This window comes from Equus caballus, chromosome 16 (genome assembly GCF_041296265.1).
Source record: "Equus caballus isolate H_3958 breed thoroughbred chromosome 16, TB-T2T, whole genome shotgun sequence".
Taxonomy (NCBI): domain Eukaryota; kingdom Metazoa; phylum Chordata; class Mammalia; order Perissodactyla; family Equidae; genus Equus; species Equus caballus.
In genome coordinates, this window is record NC_091699.1 from 68101088 (window position 1) to 68123627 (window position 22540).

The window sequence follows — 22540 nt, forward strand, 5'->3', positions numbered from 1 at the left end:
CCGTTGCCGAAAAGGAAACAAATTCTTATCTGGCTAAATTAAATGAAATAGAATAAATTCTGGTTTAAAATTCACTTACTTTACTTCCATGGCTTTCTGAAAAAAAGAAAAGAAAATTAATCTCTAATTATAATTTTTATAATTTAATAATCAGGAGGCACCTCCATCACATGCACCTAGGAACCACAGACATAGAAATCCTGGCCCCAGCCACACAACCAAAAACCTCTGTAATCCTTCCTTCTTACAATTCCGCATTCTCAAGTGCTCTGAATTCTTGGGCTGAGAAGGGATGTAGTATTATGATTATGAGGGAAGCCCTATATTATCTTCTGCTAAAACTCAGAGGGAGAAAAATGTGGCAGCTGGAACATCAAAACTCTAAGAAAAGTGAGAGCTTTTGCAGAATAAGAAATATGCTGGGACGAGACACGGTAACAAGAAAAATCATGGGCTAAATTTGAGTGCAAAATTCTATGGTGAAACTGATTTCATCACGAAACACTTTTCAAATGAAGAGCTAAATGCAAGAGGCATTAGAGAATCATTTCAATCCAGATGAGCTAACGCTTCAGAGAAGAACCTACAGGGAATAATATTTCGCAAAATAGGAATGAATGAAATCAGCTGACGGGCCTTCTATTGGTTTTTTAGCCTCTACAGAATATTCTATTTTCAGAAAACCTACAGAAAGTAAATCAAAGAGGAAGTTTTTGTTTCATTTAAGCATCCAGGCAAAACTAGTTCTTCCTGAGGAAGCAGCAAAAATATAGAGACAGAGACCAAAGAAACATAAGTTAGCTATTGACACAATACTACTCACAATATCCCAAAGGTAATCAAATACTTTTGTCTAATCCTTGAATCTGTCTGCAAAGCTGTATACAATCTACAAAATTTCACATGCATTGTCTTATTTCGACTTCCCAACAATCCTGAGAGGTTGCCAGGGCATCATTAGGTCAGTTTTACAGATGATGGAACTGAGACAGAGAGAATAGAGGATTTGTTAAAGGACAAATGCACATGGCAGAGTATGAACTTGAACTCACATATCCTTGCCTAATTTGAGTCCAGGGAAAGCATGATAAGAGAATATGCTCAGCAGCCAGCCTGCCCAGAATCTGAGCTCTGTTGTTTTGGAGAATGTACTTAACCTTTCTGTGACTCTGTTTCTTTACCTGTAAAGTGGAGACAATAATACTATTAATACTTATAATATTAATGTGTTAATAATACAATAATAACTTATTGTAAGGCTAAATTGAGTTAATATTTGCAAAAGGCTTGGAACCCAGTAAGCATCATACACATGGCTATTATCATTAGCATACGTAAAAATATTTAGCTCCATCTCCCCTTTTAAATACAAAAATATATTTGTGAAGTTATGTTTCCAATATTTATATCTGGGTATCCCCAAACTCCCAATGTTCTGTGCAAAATCATTAGCAAGTTAGCATCTGATTCCAACCCATATCTTTAATTTTCTCTGATCCTGATACACTCCTGCTCTTACAGCTAACCATCCCTTCGCTGGGTAATTGGTTGTAGTCATGCCCATACCACTGCTCAGAAGGAATGCGATCTGTTATCTTCTTGTTCATTGTCAACGTAGATTCAATCTTAGAATTGGAGCTGCCTAAATTATGCAAACTCACAAGGACTCAGAGGAGACACTTTGTAAAATATTGTACATTGAAAAAAAATAAAGATCTCACTTTCCTCCTGATTGCTAAAAATGATTGCCAATTTTTTATCTGTTTCCACAGGTGCAGCTTGGTTATTACTCCTTATCACAGAGACCACAGTATCTGAAATGTTTTGTATAAAGGATGAGGCCTTGGTAAGAATGGGCCCTGCCTCATCAACTCTCCCCTCCTCCTCAGAGCGGGGCAGCTGGATAGCAGCATCCTGGGGAGCTTGTGAAAAATGCCAAATCCTACACACCACTTCAGATCTACTACATTAGAACCTGCATTTTAAGAAGATCCCAGGTGATCCCTGTGCACACGAAAGTTTGAGAAACACAGCGCTGCCTCTCTGAAGGTGCTTTCTTCGCCATTTCTCTCTTATAGGAGGGGCCATTTAAAGAATGCCACTCTGCTGGTTGTTCAGTGGGTAGCTAAAGCCAAAATTAGCGTCAGTTTTGGTGTGGAGAAAAGGGAACCCTCATACACTGCTGGTGGGAAGGCAAACTGGTGCAGCCACTATGGAAAACAGTATGGAGATCCCTCAAAAAACTAAAAATAGGACTACCACATGACCCAGCTATCCCACTACTGGGTATCTACTCAAACAACTTGAAATCAACAATGCTAAGTAACATACGTACCCCTATGTTCATTGTAGCACTATTCACAATAGCCAAGACATGGAAGCAATCCAAGTGCCCATCGACTGATGATTGGATAAAGAAGATGTGATATATATAATATATATATATATATATATATATATACATACACAATGGAATACTACTCAGCCATAAAAAAGACAAAATCATCCCATTTGCAACAACATAGATGGACCTGGAGGGTATTATGCTAAGTGAAATAAGCCAGATTGAGAAAGACAATCACTATATGATTACACTCATATGTGAAATATAAACAAACACATGGACAAAGAAAACAGTTCAGTGGTTACCAGGGGAAGGGGGGTGGAGGGTGGGCACAGGGGACAAAGGAGAGCACTTATACGGTGACGGACAAGAAATAATGTACAACTGAAATTTCACAATGATGTAAACTATTATGAACTCAATAAAAAAAAATTAGCCTCAATTTGACAGTCAGTGCTACAATATACTTAGCAACCATTCTAGAACTAAAGGCAGCCAGTATCTCCCTGATTTTCTCTAGTGTCTCTTGTTATTTACTTATTAAAGCTTGAAAGAGCAGATGCACCTCACCTGCAACAACCCAGAAAAATAAAAGAATGAGTCATCCCACTCCACAATTATAAAAGCAGGCTCTGCTTGTCGATTCATAGCTGGGTGAGCCCAGAAATGAATGAAAAGCCAGGCCAGACAATCATCCCTCTGCAAAACTCAGCTCAGAAGGCAACCTCGAAGTTAATGAGTGCCTTGGCTGGAATTAAGAAGTTTCAAGAGACTCCAACAAGAAAAAAAGAGAGGAAAAGGAAAATAACTTAATGAATCACTCGAATTCTGGAACTACTCTATGCATGAAAGAAAGTATGAGTCTATTTAAATGACTAATACCATCAATTCAGAGAAGTGACTTAGCAAATAAGAAAGTTGGAATGTGATCACTCAGGATAAACCCTGCCCTCAGAGAAATGGAGGGGTCAGCCACTAACCACTCTTGTGCCAGCCCACTGGTCATTTTCTCTTTGACCAGAAAGTATATTTTAAAGTTGAATGTAATTCAATAAGTATTAATCAGGCAGCAACTATATGCCTGGCATGCTGGGAATTTGAAACAAGGAGGTGATTCAGGCTGTTCCCTCAGGAGTTTGCAGTCACTCGTAGCGTGTGTTGAGAGTGAGCATCTATTTCAACTTTTTGAAAAAAATATTATTTTCATGCATAAATGCCCTATCTCATTCAGTCAAGAGGAGAGGGTAAAGCAGAGACTTTGGGGCTCAGAAAGCACTCCCCAGGGAATGGGCCCTTGAGCAGGACAAAAATTCAAAACAAGGTTGAATACTCTTTGACGTTTCATGGTTTTCAAATACTTTCGTATAGCCTACTGATTTCTATACGCTCCAGATCCCTATAAAGAAGGTAAGGCAAATGCTTTTACTCCCAACTTAACAGAAATGGCTTTGCAGCTCAGAGAGGTCAAATAAGTGAGTCACATTTGCACAGCTATGAAGTGGCAGGAGAAAGAATTTGAACTTCGATTCCATATCCCAATCTAGGTCTTTGTCGACTCTCCTATGCTAAATCCTAAGTTGCTTACAAAGCATATCCACATACTTATTTCACTCTAATTTTAATCTTAAATTACCCTGTGGAGTAGAAAGCAGCAGAAGCTGTTGACTGATTTTCGGATGAGAAACTTGTCAAGTGGCTCTAGTGATGGTTCAGCAGGACTGGAACGCCAATCTTTGGATTCCTACACTGGGAGCTAGCCTCTGCTTCCTTGATGTGAGTACTCTCTAAAATCTCTTTCCTCTTCTTGGCTACCTGGCTTGATGATCTTTCCCAGCCTTCCTTGCAATTAGGTGTAGCCACGTGACTGAATTCTGGCTAATGGAATGGGAGTGCAAGGAATGTGTGTCTTTTCTAAGGCTTGGCCCATAAAAGTATTCCATGCATACTCCTCTAAGCCTCTTCCCCTTCTGGCTAACTGGAATGGAGATGACAATGACAAACTTGGAAGCCATGTACTGATGATAACAGAGCCACAGGCAGCCTAGGTCTCTGAATGACTGCATGGAGCAAAGTCACCTCCCTCTCCCACCTCACCACCCACCTCAAATTGCCCTGGACAATCATGTGATTAAGAAATAAACTTCTGCTGCATTGAGTCACGACATGTTTGGGCTGATTTGTTATAGCAGTTAGGTTATCTTAGCTATAGTACACAACCAGCCCCCGTGCATGCCAGCTCATTTGGGGCAGCAGCCGCAACATGCCTCTTGCTCTGCTTCGCAGACAATCAAAGCCCTCCCTGCAGTGATTCTTCAGGGCACTCATAAATCATGGAGTGAAAAGAACCTGGGGAGATGAGCAACCAGGCCCCGCCATTGAGGCAGTGTAGAGAAGTAGATGAGGTCAGACTTTGTGAGCAACCCTCAGTTTGAAGTCCAACTATGCAAACTCTGGCTGCTCCCACAGCTTCTCTGAGCCTTGGTTTCCTGAGTTGTAAAATGGTGATAACAAACAGCAATAATGTTATGGTGAATTTTAAACCATTTCACAACTTATGTGGTACGCTTGGCACAGACCCTGCCACATAAAGGATATTTGGTAACCAGGAAGCATTATTAATGTTTACCATGTGAACCTCTGAGCTTTTCTGTCACCACAACACAACTAGAATTGTAGCTGAAGGTACTAGGCGTGGTTAATAATGGAGAAGTAGAGACATTCAGAATTTCTCTTCTTCATTCAGAATTCTAAAGAGGACATAGCTACAAAAACAACAGTTAAAGCAATTAAAAAGATAAAGGCAAGTGCTGTTGATGCAAACAGGACAGATGAGTTAGCGAAATGAACAGAAGCGTACTTGTCTCCAGCACTACTAATCCTAGGTCAACCTGTCAAGTAAGATCTACTCATCAGCAAAATGCCTGAGTCATACAATCGTAGGAGGCTCTAGATTGGATTTTACTAATAGTCGACATAAACAAAGCAGCGTGTAACTCAAGATACAGACATTATGATGCCTCCCATAGGCTTTAAGACAACGCCAGAGGGTTAGAGAGAATTACATTTCCTTCTCTGTTGGTCACTGGCTTTAAAGATAGGGTCATAATGTTTGCTCTATGACTGCAGGCTTATTTCCTTCATTACTTTCTTTGCCTAGCAATTTTGAAACTTGACTTCAGAAAGTTCTCGTTTACCTTAGTGCTTAATGAACATAAAATATAGACACACAGACACACATGTGGACACCACAGTGTTCCCATTGCTTCAAATCTAATCAAACCATCACCAAAATAAAATGTGCCCATAGGAAACCATAGCCATGCAGTACACTTTCGTCAAGTTCCATGGCATTCCAATTTCTCAGGTTATTGAATATTGCATTTTAAAAATGACAATCTCTAAATCCAAGTATATTTAGTTACATTATATGTTATCAGTTAAGTTCATCCACATTGAAAGGAAGTATATTCTTCCTTTCCACCAGGAGCTGCCTTTTCTGCAGGCAGAACAAAAGGGGACGATTAGATCTGAAAGCACCATCAAAGATTCACTGTTGTGACTTTTACTGTGTTTCTCAGTCACATCCCTTGCAAGTATTTTAGCACTAAAGCTGACACACGGCAGACTACAACTACATTCTCTTGGGCAATACTGACAAAATGCCCATCATCCCCATGCAGAGCCATCAAAGGCCACTGGCCGACGACTGGTGCATCTGCCTCTGAGCTGTCTCATTTCTGTTCCCTCTCCTCTGTCCTCACAGCCACCACCCTGCTGAGTGCTACTCTGTCTATACACGGCCTGTAAACCTCCCCTTTTCACGAAGAGCACAGGCCTCAATCTCAGAATCGTTAGCAATGAGAGAATCTAATAAGAGACAAATCTGTTTTATTTGTATTGTATTGCTTCTTAAGGTTAAACTTCTAGTCATGAAAAGTGATACTAGTTTTCCATTGAGGGAGTTATATAAGTATTTAATAGATAGATAGAAAGGTATAGATATAGACATATATTATTTATATATATATATATATATATATATATATATATATATATATATACACTTGAGTAAAAACAAGTCCATTTAAAGAAAAATATTAGAAAATTATACATAAAAATCATGAAGATGTAAGGTAATGACTAAAATTAGGAAATGCATTTTAAAGCGACAGTAGCCTCCTAATGTGATATGGGTTTATAGCTTCTGCTTTCTTCTAGGCTCTTTCTACACACTGGTGTTATGTTCCTTAAAACAAACAAAGAACCTTCTCTCTCCAACGGTTACCTTTGCCTATGAAACTATGTATGAGATTTCACCAGCCTGGCATCCTAGCCCCTTTACAGCATATTCTGACACTTTCCTACTATTCTCTTTATACCTCCACGCTATAGCCAAAAAGAACTTTGCACGTCCCACCACATGCTTTTGTATCTCTCTGTGTTTGCTTACGCTATTCCCTCTGCCTGGAACACCCTCCTTACTCCCTACCAAAGAAGCCTTTGCTGTTTCTCTTTTCCCTGAAGTACTCCTAGAGCATCTCCGCATTTCTAGTCAGCATTTATTATACTTTATTTTGTAGCTGTGTATTAGAACCACCTGGGAGGTTTCTAGGCTCCAGCTTAGAAATTCTGGTTTAGTGTGAGTAGAGTATAACCTGGGCCTTGTAGGATCTTAGAAGCTCTCCAGGAGATTCTAGTATGCCGCAGAGCATGAGAACCCTTGCTATAGACACTTAGGATCTTCTCTGGGCCACTGCGATTGGACAGTCAGCTTCTTATGTTTGCTCTCTTCAGTATAGATAGAATGGCAGTGGGGAAAGTCTTGAGCATCCACTTCAGCATTCTGTACAGATCGGGACCTGAGTTTGCTAAGTCCATCCTGGTCTTGTTCCAGGACACCCAAGTCTCTGAAGGATTTTCAATCATAATTCTATTATATTACTGTGCAGGTTGTTAGAAACAGATCACCAGGGACAAGAAGGCATCACAACCTTTCAGCCAGGCTTTGGACTACTTCCACATCTACGAAATGTATCATGCAGGCTATTTTAGATTGTTAATTAAGACATGGAAAAAACTAGCCATGTGGTGCTACCAAGTATGGACACTATAAATCTTTATTCCAATATCCACATATAATTCACCTATTTGTAAACTAAATGTTACTGATTGGATGGATTCATTGTTTTCAATATGGTGTCTTTCAATATGGCTGTGCCTAACTACTTCATGATACACACATGAGTACAATCTGTTCTCAAAAACAAACAGTTCAGAGTGACTTTAAATGGGTGACATTATAATTCATAATAAAATCTAACACCTGGCCGTGAGCTGTAATCAGAGAAATGACTCAAGAACCTAAAACATCCAGCATGATCACGAGTTCTCTCTGCTTGACTTCAGGTTATCTTACCGTTGTTTAAAGGACACTGTCAGCTTTCTTTTCTGTGACTTCTTCCTTCTGACAGTTTATGTGTTTTTTTAATACTCCATCTCTCTCAGCTTCCCAGAGACTTAAATCACTGAGAAATGACATGTCAGTTTCCCCTAAAACATTATTAATGACAGACCAATTTCCGCAACATCTGAACTCACATGTATATCCAAGCCCATCTTTGAGAATACTTCAAATTAGTCTTTCCGCCATCTTCGTTACTCTGCCTGGAGAAAAATGACAGATATTCTAGATTTCATGGAGAAACTGTCCAGACACAGGCTGCGGCTAACACAAATCAGCTGAACTGAATGTCAGGGAGACGCAGATCATTTCCCTTTCACTAATTCCCACTAATATCGTCTTCTCTCATTTTTCTCTTTTCCTACCTATGTCTGTTCTATTTTTTGTATACAGTCTTTTAGGCACTTTTGTTCTCTCTTCCTTATTCTGTTCCCTGACATCTCGTTCATTCTTTTATCTCACAAGCTCAGCCTCTGGTTTGGGGGCGGCATCCCCCTAAGTGTGAGCCTACCAGGGGGCGCTGTCATCCCCTCACAGCCTCCTTGACCCTGGCAATGCCTTGCACTGGTGGCAGCGGAAACAACTCCCTCCAGAAACAGATTCCAGCACATTCAAGATTCAGGCTTATGCCATAATAAAGATGTGCACGCATATGTACAAGAACCAGAAAGGGAAGAACCCAGAAAAAACTGAAAATATGTTTTAGCACCGTGAAGTTTAGGGAGATGCTTTGTGTTCTCTCCTTAGTGTTGTTTTAACTTTGTTAGTATAATTTAACCTTTTAAAGTAAAAAAATTCCACACTTTTTAACAAGTTGACAAAGTCTCTAAAACGTCTATGGATTTTTTTTTTTAAAGTGTGGTTGTGGGGCGAGTAATTCAAACAGTGAGATGGAAAATAACGAGAACCTCTGTGGAGGGATACTTAGCACATGAACAAAGGAGACTGGCCCATCCTCCTCGTGTCCAGTTGACTCTACAGACTAACAGATTCCTACGCATCCTCCCCAGAGGACTATCTCCTCTATTCTTGCAGGATCTGAGCTGACACTGCTGTCTTACCCCTCTGAAGCCTTGCATTTTGTTCCCCGGCTCTTCTATGCTATTCATTTTGCCTCTGTCTTCCACCCCGCTTCACAGCTGTGCGGTGACATCTAACACTTCTCAACAGCATATGCTGGCAGGAGCGGGTGCTAAAGCGGTGGAGCCTGGGAGAAGCAGAGAAGATCCTGAGAAGGGCTGGGCTCTGCCTCGAAGGCCCCAGCTGTCCTTCCTTCCTGGTCCCAGGGGCAGGGGAGGCCCAGATGATCACACCGGTGTTGTCATTTTCTCACCTATAAAATGGCTTTTTTGAGAATTAATTGAGATAATACACGGTCATTATCTCAATAGTAAATTCTCAGTATATGGCCATTTTTACTACATGGCCATCTTCTGAGTCAGGCTTGCAGGCTGAACCAATGAGTGGGGAAGTTGGGGCAATTTTCCATCTTCTTCAAGGTTAGGCAAAAAGGTACTTTTGTAACCAATTTCAAGGTCTGTTCATTCTCCCTACTTCAGATGACAAGAAAACTAATGTAAGATCTGTGGGATGTATTATGACACTTCTCTCATTCCTTACTTCACTCATTCACTCAACAAATATTTACTGAACATTGACTATAAGCCAGATTATCTTATAGGTGTCCGGGATACAGCACTGATAATGCCAGTTTCCTGACCTTATGGAATCTGTGACTAGCAGAGGAGACAAATACTAAACAAGTGAACAGACACACACACACCCACATGCTCGTGTATAATATATCAGGAGGTGATAAGTGCTGTAGAGAAAAACAAAGTGTGGTAAAAATGATAGAGAGTGGGGCAGGGAGTAGGGGAGTGATTATGTATTTCAGACAGTTGATCAGAGAAGGCCTCTCTCACAAGGTGACATTGAGTAGAGCCTTCTCCAGAGACCTCCAGAAAAGTCTTCTTCAGTAAAACAACCACATCCAGTGCACGGGAATTCTTTGTATGTCTGATTCTCGGAATAAAGCATTTTTAACATATCCCTCCTCTATATGAAAAAATGATTTTCATTGATAAGCATGAAAAGGAACAAATATATTTCATGTATAAACCAAAATGTGCACTTACCAAATGAACTTACGTACTTTGAAGTGTCCAAATGTAAAACACAAATAAAAACCACAAGTGGTCAGGGAGAATGACAGAATGAATGTAACTCAAGGTCTGTTTGTTTTTACTATCATTGAGCTCCATCGTTTATTCCAAATCTAGTATTTAAATGCAAAAATATGTGGTATCACAGGGGCTGGAGACACAAGCTGTGCCTGAAGCAAGAGAAGGATCCCAGATCCGTTATGGCTTTATTGTTGAGTGGATATTCGAGGACGTGTGTGCCGGTCGGCATAACTAGGACTTCTCTCAATCAACTTCCATGTAGAATACAGGGTTTACTAAATACTAATAATCATGTGCTAACTTGGAGCTTACATATATTATTAAAGTTTAACAGTAACCACAGCAACACATATTTTTGAAAGGAAAGAGTATTTTATCTCTGACATTGTTTAGAAATATTAATGTTTGGTGACAATAAGAAGCAGAACAACTCAGCCGGTTTTCTTACAGTTTTAAACTCTCCATGCACCTCCTTATTGCCTGCCCCAGGGCGTGCTCCTCCCACTGCCCCGCCCCAGACATGCCCCTGATGGGGTGAGCCGGTGACCCCTCTCTCCTTATTTCCCGATCTAGCATGGTCCCTTCTTCCAAATATGTTTCATACTCTCTCTCCTTCCTGGACATTTCAGAACCTGGAATACATCAGCCCAGGTTATTCTCTGGAAAATATGATGATAAGGGTCTGGGGAACATATCCAGACAATTGGCATCAAGGAAAGTTCTCTTCAATCCATTCATGCAGTATTTTGAATCAAAGATTAAGTATTCTTAACTAAATATTCCCAAAGAAACAGTATAGAGAAGTCAGAGGGGCAACAAATTCTCTTTGAATGTTAAAGCTCAAATGTTAGTTTCTCCACAAAAGCCAGTAGAAGCTTTCTGTCCTCAAAAATAAGCCAACAAGCAAAACAATTACTTGCATGGTGTTCCAAGAAAATTCTGTCTGTCTGGTGGTTGGCCCTACCTGAGACAGCCTGGCCTTGAGTCAGATGACACAAGATGAAACTCTGGACTCCTTTAGGAATTTAAAATCTACCTTCTATTTCTAATTCTTTTCTTGAAATTATATTCAATTATAAACACTAAATTATAAACACTGAAAGCAGCTTCAATTATAAACACTAAAAAAAGAGAGAGAGAGAGATGTGTCAGTCCTCTGAATGAGCTGTATTTCAGGGCTGTGCTTAATTTGTGATTTCCCCTGTGCTAATTAATTCACCTCTCCTCTTTAAATAAAGCTCCCTACGAGAAACCATCAGCTCTCCAAAAGAGAAAAATGTCCCTTTCTGATTTGTGAGTTGCCTCCAGGAAGAAAAGTAAGAGAGTTTTAGACAGCCAGAATATTTGTCTTTATTAAAGATATTTTGTTGATTTTAAGGCATAGTCCTTATTAGAAAACTTGGTGTTGCAATTATTCATTCTTTAAGTCTTTCAAATAAAAAATTAAAAATAATATAATTAAAATATTTTTGCATCAAGCATCAAAATCCTGGTGCTACATACTTTATTTCACCCCAGTAGATATGAGCACTTGTGTGAGAGTTTCTCTGGGAGTTTCACAAAGAGACCACATATTCTAGGAGATGTGGGCAGAATTCTGTTCCTCTGGGGTGGGGAGAGGAGAAACTAGATCGGATATGCAATCTCCTTTCCTGCCTCAGTTTACCAAAATCCTTATACTTAAAGAAAGAGGGAGACTATCCATTTTGAGAGCACAGGTAAAGTAACTTTTGCCAAATTCAAGATTTGGTTTCCTTTTCTTAAATGAGAGATTTCAATTTCCACTGAACCTTAAAGAACTCCTTTTAATTTCCTGGAAAAATTGAGAGAGTGGCGAGGGGAGAAGGCGAAGCAACCTTGCATACTGTGTCTACAAGGTGGCAGCAAGGGAGGGGTTGCACCGTCTGAAATTGGCACCAGGAGCTGATTCAGTCTCTAACAGGATGATTTTCACACTTCTAAAAAAGCACATCTTTATAAACATCATGAATAATAGATTGAGATTTCTGAAACTTCCTACCCTTCCCTCCACAATTTAAATCAAGCTCTTTCAAAACCAACATACTACAACTTGATTGAAGCCTGAAAAGGTCATAAACAGTAAAGGTTGAAAGTTTTCCACAAAGATAGGTAGATGAAAAAAATCCTTATACCATATATGGGCAAGATGTACTCAGCTGCTCATTATCATCACTGCGCTGTTGTCTTGAAGGAATACAAAGAACAAAAATGGGCTGTGGCATCACTGTGCTTGCCTCCAAGATGGACCCTCTACATTTATTTCCTGCCTCCCCAAAACCAGGCATATGATGCCATTTTCCTTAAGCCACAGGGAAGCTATGTATAGCTCAAATTCTCAACACAGTCTCCCTCTGATGCTGGGCATTGTTTAAATGTTGCATGCTCTGCATACTCCATAGGAATGAAGCTTACACCTGTAAACTGTTTGCTGAGTACCAATTTCCAAGCTGGAGGATTTTTCCTCTTGCTTCAAATTCCTCCAAGTTTTGTTTGAAGTTCCTGCCCGTGAGATGTATCAGAAGTTAAATTACGTGTCAGAAATGCCAGATCTTTACAGAAATTGCTGCAATAATATGAAGAGTCTACTTCAGACTGGGGCAATGGGAAGGGGTGCTTCAAGGACAAGGCAAGGAAGGCTTAATAATAAGTGTCATCTACATAGTGTTTTATAATTTCCAAAGGACCAGAAGCCTTGTATCATCTGATCTTCAGGACAGCCCTGCGAGGCTCTTCCTTCTCTCACGGAGTTCCCAGTAACTTCCATGCAACACATACTTATTGAGCAGCTAGTATGTACCAGGTGCTGGTATACTCACAATAGTCAAGGTCTCTGCTCCACGGAGCTCAGGGTTGAGAAGAAGAAACAGATAATAAACATAAAACACAAATGAATTATCAGGATAACTTAGATAGTGAGAGAAGCCATAAAGAAAACCCATCAGGGCAATATGTTAGAGATGGAGAGGCTGCTCTTAGTGGTGACATTTGAGCTGAGAACTGAAAGAAGTGAGCATCAAGCCATGCGGTGATCTGAAGGAGGGACATAGCAAGCAGAAACAAGTGCAAGTTCAACAACTTTGAAGCAGGAATATGCTTGGCGTGTTCTCCAACCAGAAAGGAGGCCAGCATGACTGACTGGAGCTGAGGGAGAGAGTGATAAGAGGTGGGAAGGGACGCCCTATTTGAAAGTGCATGACCATGCATAAAGAAACAAGATGGAGGAGAAGGAGGAAATGAGGCTCATATTTGTTGAGCATTTACTATGGGCCACGTTTTGAGCCAAGTTCACAGTCATAAATGGTGGGGCTGGGACTCAAACCAGGTTCTCTGACTCCAAGTCCTATATGTCTTACATTAGAACATGCTGCCTGGCCCACACCCTGCCATCTGGAAGAACAGCTTTGATTCACTCGGTGGAAATGGGAAATGGAAGGAACACTGATATTCGGAATCCTGCATAGGATCCTTTTTACCTGCGGACCTAACTCCTGAGTGATTTTATATGAGAGGCATAATTTTGGCCTGAATTTTAAAAGTTGGAATTTCTCTAAGCGCTAAGAAATCTTGTCTTCACTTTCTATCGTTGGTGGCCTCTGGGCTAGAGAATCAGATGATGGTTCTACACTCTAGGGTAAATTCAAGCACTGCAGATAGAATATAATTATCAGATGAAATTGAAAAGGTGACTGGAAAAGAAAAAATAAAACATATTTAATGCCTCCAGGAAATGAATCCAAATGGATCTTGATCAGCGTTGCAAGGAGAATGCAATATAAGTTCTTCCCGCCACCCTCCTTTAAGCAAGTTTGAATACTCTCTCTGTCACTGCTTTTACATGAGCCCAAATTGCTTTAGAAACCTGTCATATTGAATTAGCAAAAGCAGATAGTAATTCAGAGGGGTGCCAAGGTGGCATTATTGAAAATTGCTCGTTGGAAGTCTTCCTGCAGCATTATTCAGGGACAATAACTCACTTTCAGTACCATGTGTTATTATGAACAAATGATGGGCTTTCTGTGGTTTTTGGATTAAACTTTCTAAAAAGTCCATAATAAAGTCGAAAAGTGCACAGAGAACATCTGCATTTATCAACAAGAGAATGGGGAAACAAGAACACACCCAACTGTTGGCCCCACTCCATGGTCGCTGGGTGTGGATCAAAATCAGAAACATAGGCCCTGTGGCAGCCCAGCAGAACAGTCAGGTTTCAGATGACCCTTGACCTTGACCTCAAACTCAAAGGCTGGGAGAATTAGGAATAAATAGCAGAGACACATAACATAAAATACTCTTCCTCGTGACTTTAATGATCAGTCCTCTCCTCAGAGAAGCCTTTCAGGATGTCCTCATCACTCTCTGTCATGCTACTCCCATAATTTTCTTTTCCTTCGCAAAACTTGGCAATTTTTGAAATCACTCAATTCATCTCATTACTTGCTTGGTTACTTCTATCCGTCCCACTCCAGAACATAATCTGCAAGAGAAGTAAGACCTTAAACGTATCCACCAGCCTCTAGGAACAATGCCTGGAGCATTGTAGAAACTCAATAAATATCTATTGAAGGACTTTCAAATTTACAAAAATCTTATTATACCATAGCAGAGGCTATTCTGCGTGTAACAGTATTATTTTATAAGCTGTAATAATGAAGTCTATGCAAACTAGAATCCAGACAGTCACCATGAGCCATCCTCGGCTCTGCTGACCAGAGACCAGTTTAATGTCTAACGGTTACTTGGTGGAGGGAATCTTCGCTGTGGAATAGTTGTGACGCCATTGTGGCTCTCTGCACCAATGTAAGCATGCTCCTTAGTAGGCTCAAGAAAAATGTTATCCAATTCCTCAACACCTACTTCTTGATCTACATAAGGAAAATCTTAGATTATCTCTGAGACTTCTCTATCTCAAAAAGTGCAATATATTTCTGTAACTTTTTATTTTGAAAAATTTTAAATCTAAGTCTACAGAAAAAGGGTACAGGAACTGCACAAGGAACACCCCGGATTGGCCAACTGTTAATATTCTGCCACATTTGCTTTCCCTTGTACATATGTGAGCATGTATGTGTGACTGCAAGCATATGTGTCTATGCATGTGGGCAAGTATGGCTACGTGTCTATGTATATGTGTGTGCATATGTGTATTATGCGTATGTATATATCTGTCTGTATATATGGGCATTATGTGACCATGTGAGCATATGTGTATGTATGTATATTTCAGCCTGAACTATTTGAGAGTTAGTTGCAGACATTGATGCACTTCATCCCTAAATACTTCAGCGTGAATTTCCTAAGACCAGGAATAATCCCCTCCACTACAATTATCACACTCGGGAAATCTAAAATTTATAACTATACTATTTTCTAATAAGCAGTTGTTTTTCAAATTTCCTTAATTGTCCCCAAATGTCTTTTATAACTTCCTATTTTTGATCCAGGGTGAAATCAAGGGATGCATACTGTATTTAGCTGTTATATCTCTTTAGTCCCCTTTAATCTAGCCATGGTTCCCCAGCCATTTTTTTTGGTTTTTGTTTGTTTTCTTCTGGTCCTTTATGACATTGACTTTTGAGTAGAGTCCAGGGCCAGCTGTTTTACAGAATTTCCTTTTATTTTAATTTGCCTGGTTTTCTCCCCTAATTATACCCAGGTTAAAGTTTCACACTCTAAGTACCTGACACGATCAGGACAAAGAGATGTGAAATAACTCAGGTTCCCAAAAGGAATTTTAGGCTGAAATACCAAACCAATGAAGAAGAAAAACACTTCTGACATAGGTATCAGGTATCACCTGAATTTGTTAAAAGCCTCGTTAATACGATTAAGTTAGTGCGTCCCACATATTAGGCACTCACATACTACCTCCGAGAATTTTGCTACATCCAAGTTCTACCTATATTAGCATTTATGCAATCTTTTTATTTAATTCAATTTACTTATGTAAACTGTTTCTTATCCTAAGAAATAATACCAATATAAATGGTTTTACTATATTTCTCTAATACCTATCAAAGTATACCAAAATAGCAAAAAAACTTGTGCACATCTAAAACTGCCTCTCATACTACAATGAGGTACTTGAGGAAACAGTACATTATGGTCAAATTGCTGTGAGTGTGTGTGTGTGATGTGTGATGTGCGTGTGTGCATGTGCATGTAGACAGAATTGACACAAAAAGCGTCCTCAAGAACTAAGGAAGCAAGAAGGTACCAAGTTGACAGACCAAGTCGGGGACAACATCCAAATAAATGACAAGACCTGCAACTCCTGGGGGAGACAGCTGCTATCTATAGTCCCCTCATGCCAGATTGATTGCTTCTCCACTCATTTCCTAATCCCTCAAAAGGCAAGATTGAAACGGGGCTCAGGAAAATGCTACTCAGGCAAACTCTGACACTGATGGAAGCGCCGTGTCCTCCAGAAGATCACTCTTTGTGGCCTATAAAATATGCATTTTGGATCACAAGATTCCTGACTTTTCGCATCCTCTACATTTCCCAGAAGGAGACTGAGGCCCAGAGGTGCCTAGTGGATTGTCAAAGGTCAGACTGCTAATTGGTAGAAAACCAGAAACTTCATCCCCAACTTCAGATACCTGGGCCAGTTCACATGCTGGGGCCTGAGGCTATAGACCTATTTATATATAAAACAACCAATATATACATATACACCACACATATATAACATATATATAACACATACACACACATGCATACATACACACACATATATGTAAAACCACATTCTGGCTTCCTGTGTCCCTCCTAAATGCTCTATTAACCACAAATGTGTTCAGAACCAAAGAGAAACATTCTCAAACCTTACCCCTGTTATCTTTGCTACTTGCCAAACAACCATCTTTTCCTACGTCCTTGCATATGTGAACCATGCAGCCTGGGCCAGCCCATATTAGAATGCTTTTAGTAACTCTCTCCATCCTAATTCCTGCCTATGCACAATTATGCTATAAAAAGTCAGCTTTAGACCTCCTGATAATTATTCTGGGGCTGGACCTCCCACCTCCTTTCTACCTCGGGTCACACTCTTGTGGAGCAGAAGGCCTGGCTGGCTCAGGGATGGGTTGAGAAACACCCCAACACCAGTACCAGCAGCTGGTAGATGGTCAGTCCTTCACTGACCCAGGATATTCTCAGGGACTCTCCCCTGTCTTTCATCACAACATCCAATTGGTTACTAAGTTCTCTGGCATCTATCCCCTTACCATTTCTCTCCTCCATCCTTTGTTCTCCTTTTCTGCTGATATGCCTTGGTGCGGCCCTCATCTTCCTCCCCAACACCATTATAAGGCCTCTTCCCCGGTATCTCTGCCCACTCCCACCCATCAAGCCACTCTACACCAGCAGCTCTCAAAGTGTGGTCCAGGGACCCTTGGAGTTCCCTGAGACCCCTACAGGGGATCCAGAGGATGAGACTATTTTCATAATACTGTAGATGTGGTTTGATTATAGACAGGATATAGACTATTTCCATAAAACTATAGACATACTACTAAAGACATGATTTTCCTTTTCTACTCTTATTCTAACACGAGTATACTGCACAGTTTCCCAAAGGTTTTCTGACATGGGATATCACAACAGAATGAATGCAGAAGCAGATATGAGAATCAGACTGTATTCTATTAAGCCAGACATTAGACAGATGTGCAGAAATGTAAAACGATTCCACTCTTCTCACTGAATTTTTGTTTTGGAACATAAATTATTTTTCAGAAAAATGTGTTTTTATGTTAACATGTGATGGGTTTATTGTTACTTTAATGAATTGGTAAACATATTTTAAATTTCTCAGTTTTAACTTCTAATGTGGTATATATGGATAATATAACCTGCATAAACAAAAACTCTTTGGGATCCTCAATAATTGTTGAGTGTCTAAAAGGTTTCTGACACCAGAAAGTTTGAGAACCACTGCTTGAGTTATTTTCTTAAAGAAAACTCATTTTGTCAAGTTACTCCTTCATTTATAAGCCGTTGTGATTCAGAGGATAAAGTCCATAATATTTAGCAGGGCTCTCAAAGTCATCCATTGCAGCTTTATCTCTTTACACAGACTGATACCAGGCCTTACTGGTACTCCAGCCTCCCACCCAAAGATGCCTTATGCCCCATCCAGCCACACCCAGCACAGGTTTCCTAAGCCAACTGTAGTGATTTTGTATTGTGTTGGCTTAGCTCCATTTGACTATGTTTCCCAGAATTCCCTTCCCTGTGGGGTTCAAGTTAAAGTTGGCCACAATAGAAATCTGTGTGAAAATTGGAAGCAGAAGTGAAGCCACAGCATTACGCTTGAAAGGCACTGTTGCAGCTTGCACACATTGTCACTGACCAGCTGGCTTACCTCACTGGTGAGGGCAGAGGTGGGCTCACAGCTCTCCTGGCTCCCACCAGGTTTCCACCCTCAGTTTCCAAGTCTGTGTGTACAGCTCCTGGGCAAGGGACACCAGCTTCTTCTTACAAGGCACAGGTTCCAGTTCATCTTCCCAGGTTCCAGTGTGTCCTTGCCTCCCCTCACTTCAGTCCTGGTTTGTTCCCCTCTGAGCCCTGCTAACCTACAGCAACTTCAGGCTCACCACCAGGAGAGGCAATACCTTCTGTAGATCTTCTCGTCAGGACCCCTCATGGTCCCTGCCCAGTGATTTCTCTCTGCTCCTCCACCTGTCCCAAGCAGCTCCCACAACTCTGTGACGTCTGATCCCTACAGTAAATCCATTATTCCTTGTCATTCATGATGGCTCTGCTTCCCTGTTCACATCCTAATTAATACTAAGTCTCCAGGTGTCTTTCCCCTCCTTGATCTGTCTGGTAGAATACCAATTTTATTTTTCTCTGAATCAACCCAAGGTCTCTGAAGTCCCTTTTAGGCCACTCTTTGCAACTTAGATCCAAGTGGATACGACTCTTGTCTTCTTCATGTCCTCACTGCACCCAGCACATCCATGTAGCACTCCACCTGTAATGCTGTATGAACTCAATTTTCCATAGATCTGTCTCTCTCTCCTATGTCTGCAAGCTCTCTAAGGTCAGAGACAGGATCTAATGATCTATTTCTCTGTATCTCCAGTCCCCGGAACAAATGCATATTTGTTAAATGATCTGAATGCAGAGGAGGTAGAATAAATATGAGACTGTGGATTTCTAAACATCAGACATGGGGAAAGAGGATGCATGAGACAGGGTGGGTTTGAAGAATTCCATATTTCTAACCTCGGGGGAGGGGTCTGCATAAAGCAGTGTTTTTTAAAGTTACTAGGCAGAAGAATTACTTAAGGAAGCTGTTAAAAATGCATATTCCTGGTACCACATGTTCAGATATTCTGATTTAGCTGTTTTGGAGTAGGGCCTAGAACTCTTCAGCTGGACAAGACACAGAGCATTCTGATGAAAGGGGTCCTCAGAACACACCTTATGAACCACTAGCAAAAAGAACATAGTGGGAGGAGGGATGTCGATGGTAGTAGTTCTTAAATTAGGCTGTGCTGGATCACTTGGTGGGGGGAGGTGGGGAGAGTACGGAAGACGATAAAAACGCAGTTTCCTGGGCCCGAGCCCAAATTTTCAGAATCAGAATCAGAATTGGAGTGCTGTGAGAGTGATGGGTATCCAGGGGGCTTAGAGTCAGGAACTTTACTCCTGCGATTTAACTGCTTAGTCATAACAACCTGGAGCAGGTTCACTTCCTGTCTCCATCTAATCATCTAAACTCATCTCTGAAACTTCCATCTATGAAGCAGAGACCATCTGGCGCCCCTGGATGTAAACGATGAATACTCATTAGGAAAGGTCCTTTGGGGGGTCACATAAAAGGATTCTAAGGAGAAGATGGGGAGCTTTTGGAAAAATACTGCATTAACAGAAAGACTAAAAGAAGGGTTTTATAGAAAGGACAAAAAAACTGGAAGGACAAGAATCTCTTCTTAATTTTTCCAGAGTTTAAATTTCCACACTATGCCTCTGGATCCCTCTCCCATTGTTTCCCCGTATAATCTAGACCTGCACCAATCCAATACGGTAACCACTAGTCACATGTGACTCTGGAGCACTTGAAATGTGACTCCGGAGCACTTGAAATGTGCCTAGTGTGACTGAGAAGCTAAATGTTTCATTTTATTTGTGATTAATTTAAATTTAAAACCTAATACTGGATTCAGTTATTGGAAAACATTTAAGTATATTTGAAGCAACTTGGATATGTGAACCTGTTTTTTAAACTGCAAATTTTATGAAATCTAAATATAGACCAAGTGTTTCTGATGAAAATTCAATGTTCAAAGTGCAATGTGCCGTAAGTATAAATACACACTAGATTTCAAAGACTCAGTATGAAAAGAATTCAATAAATTTTAATTTGATTATATGTTAAAATTATAATTTGGGGCATATTGGGTTAAGTAAAATATATTATTAAAGTTACTTTCAACTTTTTTCCACGTTTAATGCAGCTGCTGGAAAATTTAAAATTACATAAGTTGCATGTATTATATTCTATTGAACAGTGCAGTTCTATTCAAGACTGTACAGAATATGACTATTTAATGTTGTCACTAAATATTTTGAAAACATCTTGGAATGTTACTTTTATAGAGGAAAATGAAGGGCCCTCTATAACGTAGACAGCCCAGAGGACTATAGGCTGATTCCAAGGATGTTATAATTTTGGAAATGCGATCTTTTCCAGATCTCATCCCTACCCCGCCTCCAACCATGACAGAACAGCCTTCAGAGGATTGATGAGTCCCTTCCAAAAAGCCTTAAAATTTTCAAGTTTCAATCTGGTTTTTACACACCTTGATCACCCGCTACATTTAGCAGCTTTCCTTCAAATGACTTTGGCTTATTTCAAAATACCAGATCCACCCCCCAAAACAGTTTAATATTTAGCATTGATGAGAATATTCGAAACATTATACCACTGGCTCTCAAAGAAGACCCAACGCTATTTTAAACAAAGCCAACAGCCTCTCTCTCCAAAGGGACCAGTTATGTAGCCAACCACACTCTTTAGGTTGAATTCTGGCATGTTTGTTAAATTACCAAACAGAAAATGACATTCTTTTATAATCCTTTCTGTGGGTCTCATCAGTCTGAAAACTGCTTTGGTTGTTATTTTCCAACTTATCAGGTATCGACTCTCATCTTGAGACAGGTTTTTAACTTGGGGTCCATGGTCCCCCAGTGCGGCCAAGGCTAGAATGCAGCACATCCACATCTATGGAAGGGTTTTTCGGATTTCTTTTTTCCCACTGATCTCCAACTAGAATTTGGCATTTCCTTTCATTTTAAAGCAAGCAACAGACTATACCACTATTATCAGTGTCTGTGATGTCACCAATAAAAATCAAAGCTTTTTTTTTTTCATATGCCAAGACAGTTGTTCCAGAAATGCTGAAACACCATTTATGCGCATCATGACTTTAAAATCATGGTAGTTAGTTCTTCCTGACTCTAACCCCTCATAATATATAGAGGCAATTACTGGTCAACTTCTCATCTGGTAGTCATTCAGCCACCAAAGGGGGAAGGTGTATCTTCTCAGCTAGTGATCCAGACGTCTAGGATGCTTCACGTCTTCCTTCTCTACACTTGCTCATTCTTCATGGATACATGGAAAGACGTCATCCATTCATTCGTTACAATTTTGCAAAACTGGACAGTTCAAATGAGAATTTTTAATTCTTCATAAATTAGCATTGTCTTTTGAAATTATAGGCATGTGGGCTACAAGTCCAGACCAGCAAGTTCAAACACATTTGATGGTTAAGCTAACTATTGAAGTGTGTTAAAGTAATTTTTTTAATATTGATGACAGATGGGGCAGTGATACAGGTCATGCATAATGTTGTAAGCTCTGTGATTATCAGTGTATTTTGTGGGGTTTTTTTGTTCTTTATAATACCAGGTACTGTAATTTTTACATTCATAATATTTTACATTTAATTCAAACAAATTAAAAATAATAATTTTACATTAAAAAAATAAGAAGAGGTACATAGGTTTTACTGGACTGTCAAAAGGATACATAGCAGGAAAAATGGTTAAAACCTCCTGACCTAGGCATTACGTTACTAATCTGAGACCCTGAATATCCATGTGTTTTTACGAGAGACACCTGCCACATGCAGAATTCACAAATGTGACCTAGCACTGGTCACAGTCACGCGCACACTTCCCACTCCACCCACAACTGAGTAGAAAGAAGGTTTCTCTCTATTACTTCTCTATTGTTGTCAACACAAAGAAAACGTAAAGTAGAGAAGGAAACACGACTTTTCAAAAGAAGTACTAGTGCCCAATTTCACCTGAGAAAGCCCTAGAAGTTGATGATGATGCCGAGGGTTTAGAGCTTGGGAAGCAAACAGTGATTTCCTAGTAACTCAATAAATTACCATTAATTTTTCTAGAAATCAGTTGGCTCTTCCATCCTCAACATAGAAAGTGCATTAAAATCTTGCCTGTTATTACTGAAGCTATTCCCCTTACTCAGTTGAGTCCAATATGAATGTA

At 40.1% G+C, this 22540-nt stretch overlaps 1 long non-coding RNA gene across 1 annotated transcript; it reads right to left on the bottom strand.

Annotated features, from left to right (window-relative positions):
• Positions 1-1042: 1042 nt before the first annotated feature.
• LOC138918243 (uncharacterized) lies at positions 1043-9012 on the bottom strand. The gene is made up of 3 exons (XR_011427331.1): positions 8867-9012; positions 7943-8008; positions 1043-1181 (listed from the first exon to the last, which is right to left on the bottom strand). It is a non-coding gene; the product is annotated as an uncharacterized lncRNA (long non-coding RNA).
• Positions 9013-22540: the final 13528 nt, after the last annotated feature.